The sequence below is a fragment of the Pseudophryne corroboree genome, chromosome 4 (genome assembly GCF_028390025.1).
Source record: "Pseudophryne corroboree isolate aPseCor3 chromosome 4, aPseCor3.hap2, whole genome shotgun sequence".
In the NCBI taxonomy this organism is placed as follows: Eukaryota; Metazoa; Chordata; class Amphibia; order Anura; family Myobatrachidae; genus Pseudophryne; species Pseudophryne corroboree.
Genome location: NC_086447.1, coordinates 431,572,439 through 431,588,518, shown reverse-complemented (window position 1 = coordinate 431,588,518; position 16,080 = coordinate 431,572,439).

Here is a 16,080-nt window from a genome sequence, read left to right as displayed (position 1 = left end):
GATGTAATGTAAAATACTTTTGTAAAAATATAAATACTTAACCTCTGCTGCATGTGTAAGATATGTAGCTTGATTGTGAGCATGTATATGATTTCTTTAACCAACTCTAGGTAAATTTTTATGTAAACAATATCAAAACAACTATATTATGTTGTACCTTGTTTTTACTTGTACATTAGTTTTTCAAAAAATGTAGTTATCGAACAAAAACCACTTCTCACACTTGTGACTGCAAAATCAAAAATGCAACTAGCATAACATTTTCATTAATAAATATCCACACATGATTATGTAAATGTATTTTGCAGGTCGGCCTCTTGAGTTGGATGGGCCTTTACCGCGTGGGTCTGGACAAGTTCAGCCTGAACGTCTGGTAGGGGACATTACAGGTGTGACATGGGGGTTGTGATAGAGGAACTGGAACTTGTGTGCTCACCTTGATGAGTGAGATGCTGGATAAGTGTAGTCAGAGTCAAATTTAAGTCTCTAGTTGCAGACGTGTGGCTCTCCATGATTCTGACCATGGTGTCTTGTGTGGTTTGTGTTGCAGTCAATATCTGCAAGTAGGTTTGATGGAGCCTGTGCTTGTCATCCATGACCCGTTGGTATGTTTCTATCATGCGATCATTGTCTGCTCTCATTAATACTAAGGTGTATGCCATTTGGGTGAGTTCATTTGTTTGTCTGCTGTTGCTTCTGCAGAGGTGTGGAACGTGATGGGCAAGACTGGAAATATATTGTGTTTGCCTATGCAAACAAACTAAATTATTTGCTTGCTGGGTGGACCAGCTGTCCCAAAATGCCTGGTCTTGAGACTGTGCTATAGGTGTGGTAGGGCTTCTGTTCTGCTCAGGTGTCTGGTGAGTGGGCGAAGTTGCAAACTGTGTGGATGTTTGGTCTGGCGGTGGTAGAGCAGTGAGGTTGAAGGTAAATGTTTCCTCATTGTCTGTTTCCTGCAGTTGCCCTGGCTGACTTGCTTGAAGATTTGTGTCCACAGAAAATAGAAAGCAGTTGTGTGTAAGTATAATATTTACAAATGATTCTGTTTTGCCAATGTTTTATGTTTTATTAGTGCTACTATTGTTTATTGTAGTTTTCTTTTGTGCGTTGCTAAACCTATATTTGTCTCATACATTGTCTCTTCTTTTTTCAACATATGCACCTCACATTTGTTGTCCTAAGTGTTTTGAGGCAATAGTGTCCATTTAGTTTGCGGTGAAATATTTACCACTTAAGTTGGTCACTAATGTGCTTCATAAAATAGTTAAAACATTGGAGTATTTGAAGTAAGCTTGCATTTTGCCAAAATGTGGGCTATAGAACATCTCATTCATTCACATTTTATGTGTTCCATTCTAGAAGGTGCAACATAATTGTCAAGTTTCATGTGATTGGTTGTTAAGGGCAACATGGCATCTTAAGTAGGCCAACAATAGTACAGCATATTTAGCACTTTTTGGAGTAGTATAAAGTGTGTGTGTAAATATGTGTATTCTGTGAATGTGCAAATCAACTCACCAGGCAGCTGTGGGGAATGTGGTGACATGGGTGGCAGACTGTCCAGCTGTTCCTGTGGGGGCACGGCTGAGACCTTGGATATGTTGTGGTAATGGTTGTAGTGGTGGTCTGGAAGACACACCCAGACTCTGCTTCCACAGGGGCAATTCGTGTGTGGATTGTCCTTTGGGAAAAAATGAATTATATTTGGTTCAACATTGAGGCTAAAACACACCCAAGGTTAATGTACTTACCAGCATCAGCAGCATCCTCTGCTTCAGTCAGAGTGGAAGCAGGGCCAGAAGATCTTTGTGACTTTTTAGACACTGCAAAAGGATAGGATGCACTTTAAAATTTTAACCTACAAAAACCACTACAGACAAATGTGCCAACACATTACTCCTAAGCTGATGCTTGCCATATCACACATTTTAATAATCACTTAGCAAGACTTCCGGTTCTGCCTCTGACATGTGAGGACATGCTTCGGAGCGACTCCGTTCTCCGGCACCCAACACAGCATATCACGGCTGCTTATCAGCCTCGTATCCAGTCCGAGTCCCCACCCGGTCTCTCTAACTACTTTCCTCCGGCGGATGGAGAGGTATTTCTTTCCCCTGATGCCGGAAAAGAAACAATGCCAGTGCAAGCACAGGCAGATCAGGGGTCACAAAGTGGCGCCAGACGCGGTTGACTCCGGAGATGAGGCGAGCTGCACACCCTCTTTTCCTACTCCACGCCAGGATCAAGGTACTGTTGCCAGGGGATCCCCTAATCACACTGTACTCCCTCCTGATGCCCCGGTTACATACGGTTAGATGATAGGCGCTATCAGAGGCGATGGGTCCACTCCTCCAGGAACAGACTGCTCACATTACTGGCCAACTGTCTAGTCTCACAAAAAAAATGACGGAGACTGAACACAGAGTGGGGGCATTATTTGCAGATGTAGCCACACCCCAGGTGGCACAAGTGAAACATGACTGCACACAGCGTCAAATTTTAAATAAATTAGATGACCTCAAGAATCGGTCGAGGAGACTGAATCTGAGGGTGGTGGGACTCCCCTAGACTGTTAAAGGTCCTGACCTGCTCCATTTTTTAAAGTCCATGCTACCAGTTTTACTGAATGTTGAGGAGGACTGTGCGGACATGGTCATCGAAAGGGCCCATTGTGTGGAGCCATTACGCACGCATCCTGGTGCCCAACCACGTGTGGTATTGTTTTGCATCCTCAACTTTCTGCAAAAGGAAACTTTGTGGAAAGCATCCCGCAAACACCGCAACTTAAAATGGGAAACACTATACATTTATTCCAAGACTACTCTGCAGAGTTAACTAAAGCTAGAAAAGTATTTTCGCCTATCTGCACGCATTTGATCTCCCAAGGCAAAAAGTTTGCATTAATGTATCCCGTGCGGCTACACATATTTGAAGGCTCCTCCAATGTTGATTTCTTGAACACGGATGATGCTCAGGCCCACTGTGATGAGGAAAATGGAGCTGATAGCTCCCCCCGGGATGATCACACTGCCCCAGGGTGAAGCTTTATCTGCTTTTAATCCCACTCACCAGATGCCACTGGAGATAAAACAATGGGGGTAATTCCAAATTGATCGCAGCAGGAATTTTTTTTGCAGTTGGGTAAAACCATGTGCACTGCAGGGGGGGCAGATATAACATGTGCAGAGAGAGTTAGATTTGGGTGGGTTATTTTGTTTCTGTGCAAGGTAAACTGGCTGCTTTATTTTTACACTGCAATTTAGATTGCAGATTGAACACACCACACCCAAATCTAACTCTCTCTGCACATGTTATATCTGCCTCCCCGGCAGTGCACATGGTTTTGCCCAATTTCTAACAAACTTGCTGCTGCGATCAACTCAGAATTACCCCCAATGTTTCTATTTCTACTATGTGACCAGTCTGTGACCTTCTGCTTCACGATTCTCACCTCATGCACCCAGACCTGCTTGTATTGTATTGCACACCTCAAGTACTTGCATTCTCCATACTGACACTAGAGAAAATTACTCTTCCTCTGCACGTGTCATTTCTTTCACATAGACCTTTTTATTATTTTATTTTATTTTATTATTTTATTATTTCATTATCCTATAGTTTAGGTTTCAAGACCCGTACTTCATAATTCTATATGTTTAAACTGACAAATATGACTGTTTTTATTGTTTACAAAGGGGGTCATTCCGAGTTGGTCGCTCGGTAAATTTTTTCGCATCGCAGCGATTTTCCGCTTAGTGCGCATGCGCAATGTCCGCACTGCGACTGCGCCAAGTAAATTTGCTATGCAGTTAGGTATTTTACACACGTTTTTTTCTTCGGTCTGGTGATCGTAATGTGATTGACAGGAAGTGGGTGTTTCTGGGCGGAAACAGGCCGTTTTATGGGTGTGTGCGGAAAAACGCTACCGTTTCTGGGAAAAACGCGGGAGTGGCTGAAGAAACGGAGGAGTGTCTGGGCGAACGTTGGGTGTGTTTGTGACGTCAAACCAGGAACGACAAGCACTGAACTGATCGCAGATGCCGAGTAAGTCTGGAGCTACTCAGAAACTGCTAAGAGGTGTGTGGTCGCAATTTTGAGAATCTTTTGTTCGCAATTTTAAGAAGCTAAGATTCACTCCCAGTAGGCGGCGGCTTAGCGTGTGTAAAGCTGCGAAAAGCAGCTTGCGAGCGAACAACTCGGAATTAGTGATGAGCGGGTTCGGTTCCTCGGAATCCGAACCCCCCCGAACTTCAGCCTTTTTACAGGGGTCCGAGGCAGACTCGGATCTTCCCGCCTTGCTCGGTTAACCCGAGCGCGCCCGAACGTCATCATCCCGCTGTCGGATTCTCGCGAGGCTCGGATTCTATCGCGAGACTCGGATTCTATATAAGGAGCCGCGCGTCGCCGCCATTTTCACACGTGCATTGAGATTGATAGGGAGAGGACGTGGCTGGCGTCCTCTCCGTTTAGAATAGAAATAGATAGAGAGTGAGAGTGAGACACTTGATTTACTGGAGCTTAGGAGTACTCAGAGAGTGCAGAGTTTACTAGTGACTGACCAGTGACCACCAGTGCAGTTTTATTATTATTTAATATAATCCGTTCTCTGCCTGAAAAAAAACGATACACAGTGACACAGTATACCATATCTGTGCTCAGCCTCAGTGTGCTGCATCATCTATGTATATCTGACTGTGCTGAGTGCTCACTGCTCACACAGCTTAATTGTGGGGGAGACTGGGGAGCAGTTATAGCAGGAGTACATTAACAGTGCACACTTTTGCTGCCAGAGTGCCACTGCCAGTGTGACTGACCAGTGACCACTAACCACCAGTATATTGTGATTGTCTGCCTGAAAAAGTTAAACACTCGTCGTGTGGTGTTTTTATTCTATAAACGCATTCTGCTGACAGTGTCCAGCAGGTCCGTCATTATATAATATATACCTGTCCTGCAGTAGTGATATATATATATATTTTTTATATCATTATCATCCAGTCTATATTAGCAGCAGACGCAGTACGGTAGTCCACGGCTGTAGCTACCTCTGTGTCGGCAGTCGCTCGTCCATCCATAATTGTATACCACCTACCTGTGGTGTTTTTTTTTTCTATCTTCTTGATACTAGTAGCTTACTTTAGGAGTCTGCAGTGCTGACAGTGTCCAGCAGGTCCGTCATTATATAATATATACCTGTGCGGCTGCAGTAGTGATATATATATATTTTTTATATCATTATCATCCAGTCTATATTAGCAGCAGACGCAGTACGGTAGTCCACGGCTGTAGCTACCTCTGTGTCGGCAGTCGCTCGTCCATCCATAATTGTATACCACCTACCTGTGGTGTTTTTTTTTCTTTCTATCTTCTTGATACTAGTAGCTTACTTTAGGAGTCTGCAGTGCTGACAGTGTCCAGCAGGTCCGTCATTATATAATATATACCTGTCCGGCTGCAGTAGTGATATATATATATTTTTTTATATCATTATCATCCAGTCTATATTAGCAGCAGACGCAGTACGGTAGTCCACGGCTGTAGCTACCTCTGTGTCGGCAGTCGCTCGTCCATCCATAATTGTATACCACCTACCTGTGGTGTTTTTTTTTCTTTCTATCTTCTTGATACTAGTAGCTTACTTTAGGAGTCTGCAGTGCTGACAGTGTCCAGCAGGTCCGTCATTATATAATATATACCTGTCCGGCTGCAGTAGTGATATATATATTTTTTTTATATCATTATCATCCAGTCTATATTAGCAGCAGACACAGTACGGTAGTCCACGGCTGTAGCTACCTCTGTGTCGGCAGTCGCTCGTCCATCCATAATTGTATACCACCTACCTGTGGTGGTTTTTTTTTTTTCTATCTTCTTGATACTAGTAGCTTACTTTAGGAGTCTGCAGTGCTGACAGTGTCCAGCAGGTCCGTCATTATATAATATATACCTGTCCGGCTGCAGTAGTGATATATATATATTTTTTATATCATTATCATCCAGTCTATATTAGCAGCAGACACAGTACGGTAGTCCACGGCTGTAGCTACCTCTGTGTCGGCAGTCGCTCGTCCATCCATAATTGTATACCACCTACCTGTGGTGGTTTTTTTTTTTCTATCTTCTTGATACTAGTAGCTTACTTTAGGAGTCTGCAGTGCTGACAGTGTCCAGCAGGTCCGTCATTATATAATATATACCTGTCCGGCTGCAGTAGTGATATATATATATTTTTTATATCATTATCATCCAGTATATATTAGCAGCAGACGCAGTACGGTAGTCCACGGCTGTAGCTACCTCTGTGTCGGCAGTCGCTCGTCCATCCATAAGTATACTAGTATCCATCCATCTCCATTGTTTACCTGAGGTGCCTTTTAGTTGTGTCTATTAAAATATGGAGAACAAAAATGTTGAGGTTCCAAAAATAGGGAAAGATCAAGATCGACTTCCACCTCGTGCTGAAGCTGCTGCCACTAGTCATGGCCGAGACGATGAAATGCCATCAACATCGTCTGCCAAGGCCGATGCCCAATGTCATAGTACAGAGCATGTAAAATCCAAAACACCAAATATCAGTAAAAAAAGGACTCAAAAATCTAAAATAAAATTGTCGGAGGAGAAGCGTAAACTTGCCAATATGCCATTTACCACACGGAGTGGCAAGGAATGGCTGAGGCCCTGGCCTATGTTCATGGCTAGTGGTTCAGCTTCACATGAGGATGGAAGCACTCAGCCTCTCGCTAGAAAAATGAAAAGACTCAAGCTGGCAAAATCACAGCAAAGAACTGTGCGTTCTTCGATATCACAAATCCACAAGGAGAGTCCAATTGTGTCGTTTGCGATGCCTGACCTTCCCAACACTGGACGTGAAGAGCATGCGCCTTCCACCATTTGCACGCCCCCTGCAAGTGCTGGAAGGAGCACCCGCAGTCCAGTTCCTGATAGTCAGATTGAAGATGTCAGTGTTGAAGTACACCAGGATGAGGAGGATATGGGTGTTGCTGGCGCTGGGGAGGAAATTGACCAGGAGGATTCTGATGGTGAGGTGGTTTGTTTAAGTCAGGCACCCGGGGAGACACCTGTTGTCCATGGGAGGAATAGGGCCATTGACATGCCTGGTGAAAATACCAAAAAAATCAGCTCTTCGGTGTGGAAGTATTTCAACAGAAATACGGACAACATTTGTCAAGCCATGTGTTGCCTTTGTCAAGCTGTAATAAGTAGGGGTAAGGACGTTAATCACCTCGGAACATCCTCCCTTATACGTTACCTGCAGCGCATTCATCATAAGTCAGTGACAGGTTCAAAAACTTTGGGCGACAGCGGAAGCAGTCCACTGACCAGTAAATCCCTTCCTCTTGTAACCAAGCTCACGCAAACCACCCCACCAACTCCCTCAGTGTCAATTTCCTCCTTCCCCAGGAATGCCAATAGTCCTGCAGGCCATGTCACTGGCAATTCTGACGAGTCCTCTCCTGCCTGGGATTCCTCCGATGCATCCTTGCATGTAACGCCTACTGCTGCTGGCGCTGCTGTTGTTGCTGCTGGGAGTCGATGGTCATCCCAGAGGGGAAGTCGTAAGACCACTTTTACTACTTCCACCAAGCAATTGACTGTCCAACAGTCCTTTGCGAGGAAGATGAAATATCACAGCAGTCATCCTGCTGCAAAGCGGATAACTGAGGCCTTGGCATCCTGGGCGGTGAGAAACGTGGTTCCGGTATCCATCATTACTGCAGAGCCAACTAGAGACTTGTTGGAGGTACTGTGTCCCCGGTACCAAACACCATCTAGGTTCCATTTCTCTAGGCAGGCGATACCGAAAATGTACACAGACCTCAGAAAAAGACTCACCAGTGTCCTAAAAAATGCAGTTGTACCCAATGTCCACTTAACCACGGACATGTGGACAAGTGGAGCAGGGCAGGCTCAGGACTATATGACTGTGACAGCCCACTGGGTAGATGTATGGACTCCCGCCGCAAGAACAGCAGCGGCAGCACCAGTAGCAGCATCTCGCAAACGCCAACTCTTTCCTAGGCAGGCTACGCTTTGTATCACCGCTTTCCAGAATACGCACACAGCTGAAAACCTCTTACGGCAACTGAGGAAGATCATCGCGGAATGGCTTACCCCAATTGGACTCTCCTGTGGATTTGTGGCATCGGACAACGCCAGCAATATTGTGTGTGCATTAAATCTGGGCAAATTCCAGCACGTCCCATGTTTTGCACATACCTTGAATTTGGTGGTGCAGAATTATTTAAAAAACGAGAGGGGCGTGCAAGAGATGCTGTCGGTGGCCAGAAGAATTGCGGGACACTTTCGGCGTACAGGCACCACGTACAGAAGACTGGAGCACCACCAAAAACGCCTGAACCTGCCCTGCCATCATCTGAAGCAAGAAGTGGTAACGAGGTGGAATTCAACCCTCTATATGCTTCAGAGGTTGGAGGAGCAGCAAAAGGCCATTCAAGCCTATACAACTGAGCACGATATAGGAGGTGGAATGCACCTGTCTCAAGCGCAGTGGAGAATGATTTCAACGTTGTGCAAGGTTCTGCAACCTTTTGAACTTGCCACACGTGAAGTCAGTTCAGACACTGCCAGCCTGAGTCAGGTCATTCCCCTCATCAGGCTTTTGCAGAAGAAGCTGGAGACATTGAAGGAGGAGCTAAAAGGGAGCGATTCCGCTAGGCATGTGGGACTTGTGGATGGAGCCCTTAATTCGCTTAACAAGGATTCACGGTGTCAGATTGTGTTTGGGCTGTGTCCCCGGAGGGGGCGCTAGTGGGTCAGTGGAGGTAGATGGGAGAAAACGAGGAGGCTGGATAACGTTCCTGCGCATGAGCGCAATGGTATTTATTTGGCAGATGATATTATACAGAATGGTAGCAGAAACAATAATAACAGATGAATAAAGTCAATCACTCAGCATGATAACTGAAAGTCTATGGCAATGGATGACAGATGACTTGAGAAAATAATATCCGGTAATATATATAAACAGAAGAACAAGTGCTTGTGAAATGGTTCTGGTTTGGAAACCAGTGCAGGTTTTAAAACAGGAAACTTAGGCAGCAAGGTGTAGAAATGGCAAACCTGAGCAGAGGCAGGAGTCTGACTTCACAGTGCAGGTGATGAGGCACTGGCAGCAGCAAGCTGTATCACAGGTGGAGGAATGAAACACACCTGGAGTCAGTCTTCAACTGCAGGCTGAAGCACACAAGGTGGTGATGAGTGTGAAGCCTTATTTGCAGGTTGCAGGTATTGCTGGGCCTTAAAGTTCCACGGAGCTGTGCAGAGTAACCAGGAGTACAAGTTCTTAAGCAGAGAACCAGGAACACAGGAGAAACAGGAACAGATCCTTTCACATGGGTCGCTGGAGAGACACAAAGTCCAGGATGCCTGCAGACTGATCCTGCAGTCTCTTATGTACCCCATGGTGCACAGGGATTGGATGAGTGAAGGAAAGTGGATGCGGCCAAGCACCGGATTGGCCGCAGTATACTGGCTGTTTACAGACTGTCATGGCGGCGCCCACGCTGCGGCCTAGCAGGGACGCGGCGCGCTACATGCCCGCTGTCTCAGGAGTGTTCCCAGGCCCTTGATGATGTCCCATGGCAGGGGCATAGGTGACAGGTGACCGCAGGGAGCCAGGACGGAGTCCGCAGCGGCGGACGGATGCCAGCCTGGTAAGTCGATTCCTGACAGTACCCCCTCCTTTAGGGGTGGACACCGAACACCCACGTGGTTTGGAGGGATGAGTGCTGTGGAAGACACGGACCAACCTAGGAGCATGGACATCGGACGAATTCACCCAACTTCTCTCCTCTGGGCCATAACCGGACCAATCGACCAGGTACTGGAGACGTCCATACCGACAACGGGAGTCCAGAATTTTGTTGATCTCGAATTCCACGCCCCGCTGAGTTCGAACCTTGGGACCTACTGGAAGAGTATTCTGAAAGCGGTTTAGGACTAGAGGTCTGAGGAGAGAAATATGAAAAGCGTTAGGTATACGAAGGGAAGATGGTAACTTTAATTTATAGGCCACTGGGTTGATGACTCTTTCGACAGGGTAAGGACCAATGAAGCGTGGTGCAAACTTCATGGATGGGACCCTGAGACGGAGGTTACGGGTTGATAGCCAAACCTTGTCCCCAGGTTTCAAATGGGGAACCGCACGTCTCTTGCGGTCGGCAAAGACCTTGTACCGACTGGAGGCCTTTTTGAGGGAAACGTGAATTTTTCTCCAAATAGATGAAAACTGAGTCAGAGCAGTAGTGGCAGCAGGAACATCCATATGAGGGAGTTCTTGGAAATCAGGTACACGGGGATGTTGCCCATATACTGCAAAGAATGGTGTCGTTTCAGTGGCAGTATGGTATCGAAAGTTGTGGGCAAACTCGGCCCATGGGAGCAGATCGAACCAGTCATCCTGGGAAGATGAAACATATAATCTTAAAAAAGTCTCAAGTTCTTGATTGACCCTCTCTGTCTGCCCATTCGTCTGAGGATGGTATGAAGATGAAAACTTCAGTTTGACCTGCATGGCAGAACAGAGGGCCCTCCAAAACCTCGCTACAAACTGTACCCCCCGGTCAGATATTATTTCAGAGGGTAAACCATGTAAGCGGAAAATCTCCCGTAGGAAGATTTGGGCAAGTTTTGGGGCAGAAGGGAGACCCTGGAGAGGAACAAAATGAGCCATCTTGGTGAATCTGTCCACTACAACCCAAATGGTATTATGTCCTTGAGAAGGAGGAAGGTCGGTGATAAAATCCATGGACAGGTGTGACCAGGGACGACTAGGGATAGACAGTGGTTGTAACTGACCTGCTGGAGACTGACGAGGAGTCTTGTGCTGCACACATTTAGGACAGGATGCCACGAAATCCTGGATGTCCATTTTCATCTTTGGCCACCAATATGTAGCAGAAAGGAACTTGAAGGTCTTCAGGACCCCAGGATGACCAGTGAACTTGGATTGATGGGCCCAAGATAGCAACTTGGGACGGAGATCTGGGGAAACAAAAGTCTTACCAGGAGGAGGAGCTGGGGAGACTTGAGATGCAGCGAAAACCACGGGACTCAGGATGGAATGTGGCACTGAGTCAGATGTTCCTTCTTCAGATTCCATGGATCGGGATAACGCGTCGGCTTTCACATTCTGCGAACCTGGGCGGAAATGAAGCTTGAAATTAAAACGTGAGAAAAACATAGCCCACCTGGACTGGCGAGGGTTAAGGCACTGAGCTGCCTTTAAATATAGCAGGTTTTTATGATCCGTGTAGATATTAAACGGATGTTTGGCCCCTTCTAGGAGATATCTCCATTCCTCGAGAGCCAGCTTGATCGCCAGTAGTTCTTGATCCCCCACGGAGTAGTTAGCTTCTGCAGGAAGAAACTTTCGAGAATAAAACCCACAAGGGTGGACTTTCCCATCGGATCCCTTCTGGGAGAGAACAGCTCCAACCCCAACTGTAGAGGCATCTACCTCCAACTCGAATGGTCTGTTGACATCTGGCTGAGACAGCACTGGAGCAGACATAAAGGCTAGCTTGATCTTCTGGAAGGCTGCCAAGGCTTCTTCTGACCAGTTGGAATGGTCTGCCCCTTTCCGAGTCAGGTTGGTAATAGGAGCGATGAGAGTGGAGAATCCTCGAATAAATTTTCTATAGTAGTTGGCGAAACCCAGGAATCGCTGGATAGACTTGAGAGAGTTTGGAATGGACCAATTGGCAATAGCTTCCAATTTTGTCGGGTCCATCTGAAGATCCGATCCGGAAATTATATAACCCAGGAAGGGTATAGAGGGAACTTCAAAGGTGCATTTAGATAGTTTCCCGTAGAGCCGGTTCTCACGAAGACGTCGGAGAACTTCACAAACTTGTAGACGATGAGATGGAAGGTCTTGGGAGAAGATAAGGATATCATCTAAGTAAACAACGAGGTACTTATACAGGACATCACGAAAGATTTCGTTCACAAAGTGTTGGAACACTGCTGGAGCATTACTCAACCCAAATGGCATTACCAGGTATTCATAATGGCCATCTCGAGTGTTGAAAGCTGTCTTCCACTCGTCACCACTCCGGATTCTGATGAGATTATAGGCACCGCGGAGATCTAACTTGGTGAAGATGCGGGCTCCTTTAACTCTGTCAAATAATTCGGTAATGAGTGGTAATGGATAACTATTCTTGATAGTAATGTCATTGAGACCCCGATAGTCAATGCATGGACGCAGTCCTCCATCCTTCTTTTTAACAAAGAAGAAACCTGCACCAGCGGGAGATGATGACGGACGGATGAATCCCTTCTGAAGATTCTCTCTGATGTAATTACTCATCGCCTCAGTTTCAGGAACAGACAACGGGTAGGTGCGCCCCCTAGGTGGCTTCTTGCCAGGAAGGAGATCGATGGGACAATCCCATTCCCTATGGGGCGGCAGGATATCAGCAGCCTTTTCACAGAAGACGTCTGAGAAGTCTTGATAAGCTGCTGGGAGACTTGACTGTGTCTTTACTTCGGTAGACTTAATGGGACACACTTGGGCTAAGCAGGATTGATGACAATGTGAACCCCATGAGGTAAGCTGCAACGTTGACCAGTCAAACTGTGGATTATGTAGCTGGAGCCAGGGCATGCCCAAGACAATCTCCTGGGTGGCTTGAGGGATGACCAGGAACTTGATTAGTTCAGAATGGAGAAATCCAACTCCCAAAACCACTGGAACAGTTTGATGAGAAATGTTCCCCTTGGAGATTCGACTACCATCCACAGCAGTAATGTAAACTGGACAAGAAAGTTCACAGGTAGATAGGCAAAATTTATTTACCGCAGCTTGGGTGATAAAGTTTCCTGCAGCACCGCAGTCCACTAATGCTGACGCAGACTGGAGCCCAACTGGAGTCTCTAGCATCACTGGAAGGATGAGGTCTTGTTGAGAAGGAGCTTGACTGAAAGATCCTAACTTGACTCCTCCCTTACAAGTCAGGATCTGGCGTTTCCCGAACGCACCGTGCAGGAGTTAATCTGATGGCCCGCAGCAGCACAGTATAGGCAGAGTCTCTCACGTATTCTTCTTGCCCGCTCTTCAGGAGTTAGGCGGGACCTATTTATCTGCATAGGCTCGTCAGAAGAGGGAGACTGGAACTGTACAGGAGGTATGAACCTTAATCTGCGTGGCTCACTCCGAGCGCGTTCATTATTGCGTTCGCGGATGCGAGAGTCCAACTTAATGCACAGGGAGATCAAATCAGACAGTTGAACAGGAATGTCACGGGTCGCCAGTTCATCCTTGATCCGATCCGAGAGTCCGTGCCAGAAAGCTGCTACCAGAGCTTGGTTGTTCCACTGAACCTCTGCAGCCAACGTCTGGAACTGGATGACATATTGTCCCATGCTTCGGGTACCTTGACGAAGTTGGATCAGGTCTGCCGAAGCTGATGTCGCACGACCAGGCTCGTCAAAGATCCGTCTGAAGGTTGACACGAAGTCTGTGTAGTTGTTAATCAGAGGGTCAGCACGTTCCCACAGAGGAGACACCCAACTCAGAGCAGATCCAGAGAGTAAGGAGATGATGTAGGCAACCTTGGATCTTGGCGTGGGGAAATTATGTGGCAATAACTCAAACTGTATTTCACATTGATTGAGAAACCCGCGACATAACTTAGGACTGCCATCATACTTGCTCGGCACGGGCAGATGCAGACGTGACACTGGAGCTGATGCAGCCGGCATAGAAGAACTCACAGCACTGGCAGGTGCTGGAGTAACAGGAACAGTAGGAGAGAGTACACTAGGCAGGGATTGCTGTAGTGTATCTAATCGGGAGGACATCCCTTGCAGGAATTGAAGCATCTGCTGCTGCGCAACCTCTTGACCATCCAGACGGGAGACCAGATTTTGCAAGGCCTCTGACCCCACACTCCGTCCACCATCCGAGTCCATCGATCCTGGACTTACTGTCAGATTGTGTTTGGGCTGTGTCCCCGGAGGGGGCGCTAGTGGGTCAGTGGAGGTAGATGGGAGAAAACGAGGAGGCTGGATAACGTTCCTGCGCATGAGCGCAATGGTATTTATTTGGCAGATGATATTATACAGAATGGTAGCAGAAACAATAATAACAGATGAATAAAGTCAATCACTCAGCATGATAACTGAAAGTCTATGGCAATGGATGACAGATGACTTGAGAAAATAATATCCGGTAATATATATAAACAGAAGAACAAGTGCTTGTGAAATGGTTCTGGTTTGGAAACCAGTGCAGGTTTTAAAACAGGAAACTTAGGCAGCAAGGTGTAGAAATGGCAAACCTGAGCAGAGGCAGGAGTCTGACTTCACAGTGCAGGTGATGAGGCACTGGCAGCAGCAAGCTGTATCACAGGTGGAGGAATGAAACACACCTGGAGTCAGTCTTCAACTGCAGGCTGAAGCACACAAGGTGGTGATGAGTGTGAAGCCTTATTTGCAGGTTGCAGGTATTGCTGGGCCTTAAAGTTCCACGGAGCTGTGCAGAGTAACCAGGAGTACAAGTTCTTAAGCAGAGAACCAGGAACACAGGAGAAACAGGAACAGATCCTTTCACATGGGTCGCTGGAGAGACACAAAGTCCAGGATGCCTGCAGACTGATCCTGCAGTCTCTTATGTACCCCATGGTGCACAGGGATTGGATGAGTGAAGGAAAGTGGGTGCGGCCAAGCACCGGATTGGCCGCAGTATACTGGCTGTTTACAGACTGTCATGGCGGCGCCCACGCTGCGGCCTAGCAGGGACGCGGCGCGCTACATGCCCGCTGTCTCAGGAGTGTTCCCAGGCCCTTGATGATGTCCCATGGCAGGGGCATAGGTGACAGGTGACCGCAGGGAGCCAGGACGGAGTCCGCAGCGGCGGACGGATGCCAGCCTGGTAAGTCGATTCCTGACACACGGGTGGTCATTCTGTTGAAATCAGAGCACTACATTTTGGCCACCGTGCTCGATCCTAGATTTAAAACCTACCTTGGATCTCTCTTTCCGGCAGACACAAGTCTGCTGGGGTTCAAAGAACTGCTGGTGACAAAATTGTCAAGTCAAGCGGAACGCGACCTGTCAACATCTCCTCCTTCACATTCTCCCGCAACTGGGGGTGCGAGGAAAAGGCTCAGAATTCCAAGCCCACCCGCTGGCGGTGATGCAGGGCAGTCTGGAGCGACTGCTGATGCTGACATCTGGTCCGGACTGAAGGACCTGACAACGATTACGGACATGTCGTCTACTGTCACTGCATATGATTCTCTCCCCATTGAAAGAATGGTGGAGGATTATATGAGTGACCGCATCCAAGTAGGCACGTCAGACAGTCCGTACTTATACTGGCAGGAAAAAGAGGCAATTTGGAGGCCCTTGCACAAACTGGCTTTATTCTACCTAAGTTGCCCTCCCACAAGTGTGTACTCCGAAAGAGTGTTTAGTGCCGCCGCTCACCTTGTCAGCAATCGGCGTACGAGGTTACATCCAGAAAATGTGGAGAAGATGATGTTCATTAAAATGAATTATAATCAATTCCTCCGTGGAGACATTCACCAGCAGCAATTGCCTCCACAAAGTACACAGGGAGCTGAGATGGTGGATTCCAGTGGGGACGAATTGATAATCTGTGAGGAGGGGGATGTACACGGTGATATATCGGAGGATGATGATGAGGTGGACATCTTGCCTCTGTAGAGCCAGTTTGTGCAAGGAGAGATTAATTGCTTCTTTTTTGGTGGGGGTCCAAACCAACCCGTCATTTCAGTCACAGTCGTGTGGCAGACCCTGTCACTGAAATGATGGGTTGGTTAAAGTGTGCATGTCCTGTTTATACAACATAAGGGTGGGCGGGAGGGCCCAAGGACAATTCCATCTTGCACCTCTTTTTTCTTTCATTTTTCTTTGCGTCATGTGCTGTTTGGGGAGTAGTTTTTGGAAGGGCCATCCTGCGTGACACTGCAGTGCCACTCCTAGATGGGCCAGGTGTTTGTGTCGGCCATTTGGGTCGCTTATCTTAGTCACACAGCTACCTCATTGCGCATCTTTTTTTTTCTTCTT